We start from the raw sequence: 5,000 nt of genomic DNA, 5'->3' as shown, positions 1-5,000 counted from the left end.
TATCACCATCATCACCATCATGATCATCATATCACCATCATCACCATCATGATCATCATATCACCATCATCACCATCATGATCATCATATCACCATCATCATCATCATTATCATGAAGATGTGGCAGCACTAGGCCAAGAGAACAGAGACCTAGTCTCCTCTCCTTCTAGGCTCCGGGCTCTAGCCAGACCACCTCTCATGCAGCAGATACCAAGGAAAGACAGTTCTAAAATTGTAATCCCTTCCAAATACTCTAACCATGATAGTTACCTCTTATCTAACCAGGCAAACGCTGTTACTCTCTTTATGCCATTTGAAGCTTGTATCAGCAAGACACTGGAGCCAAAGCCAGTCTTAAGCAGTGACAATGCTTCGATGTTTATTCCATCGAATAAACATTTACAATCTGTTTCTTTACAATCACTTAGACATTCACACAGTGTTATAAAATGCACCGTTATCAGTCAATCAGTGACTTTTTATCATAAGGGGTGTTCCTTTACTAATTGTATACAGTGCACCCACACTGTGGCTACTCTGTTTTCCCATTAGTAATTATAGCTAGTGTTTATTGAGTGTATCATTTTTGGGAGAAGATACCAAACAGTGAAGTAGGGTTTGCAAATACCAGTTAATTAAAAAGGTACGGCAGCAAACAAAGAATCTAGGAATGTAGTTATTGAACAACATAGTAGGATGTCTTGTGACATTGTTTGCTGAAGACTAAAATTCTCTATATGTCAAGCTGGTCTTTGATCCTATCCAAAAGAATGTATTGCCAAAAAATATGTAATTCTTAAAAGAATTTTAGCATCAATAACCAACTTCTAACACATGAACCTTTAAAAATGTATTATTAAAATAGCTGCAGTATTTTGACACCTCTTCAATTTTTTTTTATCTGTCAATCCTCTCTAGAGTAATCTGGCAAAATCAAATAGAACCATTTAAACTAGGATATTAGGGTAGCAAGGCCAGCATAATTCCACCAAGCAGTAAAAGCACATTTCTATAACTTCAGGCTAGAGCTGAATACCCTGGATATGAGGCTAAAACTGTTCACTACATATTTGAAAAGTGCCAATAGTATCAGTTCCCCTGCAGTCCACTTAACCTGCTTTCCCTGCAGGCACCAAAACACAGGACAGGTTTTGTTCACTAGTATTCCCCTTTCCTTAATTCTCCACTGTTCTCCCCACTTTCCCCTGCCCCTTCTAGCCCTGAACTGTTGCTAAATGAACATATGGTGACCTGTACTGACCCTGCCGGTTGCAAAAATAAAGCCATTTTCAAAACAATAAAAGCAATTCTAGACAGGACTTTGCATTTTATTTTTTAAGGTGTATTTTCCCTGTACTGTTTGGCAAAAACATCTACTTCCACAGGCTTTTTCTAGTCATAATCACAGTGATGTTGTTCAGTTTAGTGGGCAGGGAACACACACAGGTACCTTTCCAACCTTTTAAATTTGTATTGGATTCTAAGCTCCCACATCTTGGCCCTCAGGCATTTTCCTTGATAAAGCCCTCCTACCTTTTAGTCCAACAAAGACTGAAGACTTTGGATATGAAATTTTTAAAGTAACCACTGGAGAAGAGGCTTCAATTGTATTGGCCCAACTGACAATCTGCAGAAGGCCACATGAATTGCTTAGAGATAACACCTTTGCTTTTCACCTTGTGGTCACCAGTTTGAATCAAGCAGAGATTAACAGTGTCCAGGCGTTGCTATCATCTGTTGATGGCTTGGGAGCTGATATGAAATAAATTGCCAGTATCTTACATCTACTTGCTGTAGGTCATCCGGTTCAGACTATTTTGGGGACCAGATCCAAATCTTAGCTACAGTGGTTACTCTAAATGGAAGCCTCTGCACAAGGATCAAATACTAAATAAACCCACACATTATGCTTCCTCTTGCACTAATGGAAGATATCCTCCCAGACAAGGGTGGAAGCCAGGGAGCAATAGGTGGGGGAAATGGGCAAAGCCTGTGTATTCTGAACAACAGGTTTCTTTTTTTTTCTTTTTTTTTTTTTTTTTTGAGACGGAGTTTCACTCTTGTTACCCAGGCTGAAGTGCAATGGCGTGATCTCGGCTCACCGCAACCTCCGCCTCCTGGGTTCAGGCAATTCTCCTGTCTCAGCCTCCTGAGTAGTTGGGATTACAGGCACGAGCCACCATGCCCAGCTAATTTTTTGTATTTTTAGTAGAGACGGGGTTTCACCATGTTGACCGAGATGGTCTCGATCTCTTGACCTTGTGATCCACCCACCTCGGCCTCCCAAAGTGCTGGGATTACAGGCGTGAGCCACCGCGCCCGGCTGAACAACAGGTTTCTGAGTATTTAATTTAAATTCTACCCTGGCTATCTTGCAGGTGACTACCGTTTGATCTTGATTTCCTCACCTGGATGGTACAGCCTTCTGACTCTGAGCTCTCACCTCCTTTACCTATTGTTTCATCCACGCCTTTTTTTTTTGAAATGGAGTCTTGCTCTTTCACCCAGGCTGGAGTGCCGTGGTACAATCTTGGTTCACTGCAACCTCTGCCTCCTGGGTTCAAGCGATTCTCCTGCCTCGGCCTCCTGAGTAGCTGAGATTACAAGCACACACCACCACACCTGGCTAATTTTTGTATCTTTAGTAGAGATGAGATTTTGCCATGTTGGCCAGGCTTGTCTTGAACTTCTCGACGCAAATGCTACCTGCCTCAGCCTCCCAAAGTGCTGGGATTACAGGCATGAGCCACCATGCGTGGCCTCCATTCACCTTTGAGAGTCATCAAGCTTTAAAGAAAATGAAAAGTTTTCAACAGAAAAATTTGGGCACTTAGGTATAGTTGGTAAATTTATGCATGTACAGAGAGAGAGAACCAATAGAAAAATTTTTTTTTTTTGAGGTGGAGCCTAGTCTATTGCTAGGCTGGAGTGCAGTGGTGCGATCTCGGCTCACTGCAACCTCTGTCTCCTGGGTTCAAGCCATTCTCCTGTCTCAGCCTCTTGAGTAGCTGGGACTACAGGCACATGCCGCCATGCCCAACTAATTTTTTGTATTTTTAGTAGAGATGGGGGTTTCACCATGTTGGCCAGGATGGTCTCAATCTCCTGACCTCGTGATCCGCTGGCCTCAGCCTCCCAAAGTGCTGGGATTACAGGCATGACCCATTGCACCCAGCCAATAAATTTTCTTAAACTTTTAATTAGGGCCAGATAATTGCTTTTGTTGTTATTGTTATTTTGACTAAAAAGGCTTTTTAGTCTGAATCATTAAAATACTTGTTTAAATTTTCTACATTGTATTTCATGTGTAGATATTGTTCAAAATCATCCTTCTTTAGTTCTATTAATTTTAAATTTGTCATACATAAACAGCCTCTTTAAAAATAATTCAAATTAGACCTAACAGGGTAAAATTTAGAGATAAAAGTCACTTTGGGGATTACTTTAAACAAAATCAAAGTCACAAAAATTCTAGGGTAGATTTAAATTGTATGGGGCTCCCATCTTTCCCAGTTTTTGTTTTTTTGTCTTGTTTTGTTTTTGTTTTTGAGACAGGGTGTCTACTGCTCAAACTGGAGTGCAGTGGCGCCATCCTGGCTCACTGCAGCTTCCGATTCCTGGGCTCAAGCCATCCTCCAGCCTTGGCCTCTTGAATAAGTGGGACTACAAGTGCTGCGTTAACACACCGCGCCAGTGATTTGTAGAGACCAGTTTTACCATGTTGCTCAGGCTGGTCTCCAGCAATCCTCTCACCTCAGCCTCCCAAAGTGCTGGGATCACAGGCATGAGCCACCAGGCCTGGCTCTTTTCCAACTGTCACCAAGAACTACAAAGTATCTATCTCCAAGTTCACCCGACATAAGTGTCACAAAGACAATGGCTCTTAATTCTGGTTTGTTACCAATCTCCTTTGTGAATTTGATGAAAACTGTGGATCTTCTGCATGGGAAGACTACACTGCAGAAACAGAGAAAACAAAATTTTTTCCCATACAATTCAAAGAATTCACCCATCCTGTAAAACCTATTCATGGACAACTATCTTCAAAGGATATCTGAACCACAGTTTAAGAATCTCTGAAAAAAATATCAACTCAAGCATTTTGTATTAAAAATGTGTACATAATCCACATCCTGATCAATACACATGAAGGAATAAAAAGAGACAAAATAACATCCCCACCCTAAATGGGCAGGAATCAAGAGTAGCGGTTTAATCAGCTAAAATCATCGCTGAAGATGAAGATGGTGAATGCATGTTTCTCTCAAGTTTTCCACTTCTCCCCACCTCAAAAATCAGAGGGCTGGAGTGAATGAATGCTATGCTTTTGGTTAAAGGTAATTAACAAATAGATTGTGAGCTTGTTAGCTTTCTAAAGCTTCAAGTGGTCAGTTTAGAATTAAAAATAGAATCAATTTAATCAGCAAGAAGAGCAGTTGAAAGGTGCATTTCAATTAGACTTGCATCAATTTAAATGTGAAAATATTAACGGGATTCCTCTTTCCAAAACTGCCCAATTTCATCTTAGATTTCAGTTTAAATCCCTATGTTACATACATTTTATGTCTACATAGATCTTTTTGATTTTTGCTCACACATCTGCCTCCCAAATAAGAAAAACACATTTTCTAGCATTAAGCAATAGCAATAAGGTTGGTTGGAAACCTCGAACCAAATGTAACTCAAAGGTCATGAAACTAACTTGGATTAGTGGCCAAGAAGGACTTGTGGGGGTGGGGTGGGGGGTACGAGGTAAGTGTTATATGCTCAACGGCGGCGTTCAAAAGCTCTAGCTCAAAATTCATTTTAGGCCAATTCGTTAAACCAGCCGTCTAAACGGGCCCTGGCACTGGGTATGCGACCGCTCCACGCGCCAGCTGGTGAGGCCTGGAGTTGGAACCGGAAGCCGTCTCCAGCCGGCCTCCGAGGCCCTGGGTGCCCGGGTGGGCACACTTCCGCGAGGGCCCGGGGACCGCGCCGGCCAAGCCTTGCGGGCCACG

The sequence above is a fragment of the Saimiri boliviensis genome, chromosome 2 (genome assembly GCF_048565385.1).
Source record: "Saimiri boliviensis isolate mSaiBol1 chromosome 2, mSaiBol1.pri, whole genome shotgun sequence".
NCBI classification, from domain to species: domain Eukaryota; kingdom Metazoa; phylum Chordata; class Mammalia; order Primates; family Cebidae; genus Saimiri; species Saimiri boliviensis.
The sequence above is the reverse complement of the archived record's forward strand: the minus strand, read 5'-3'. Positions refer to the sequence as shown.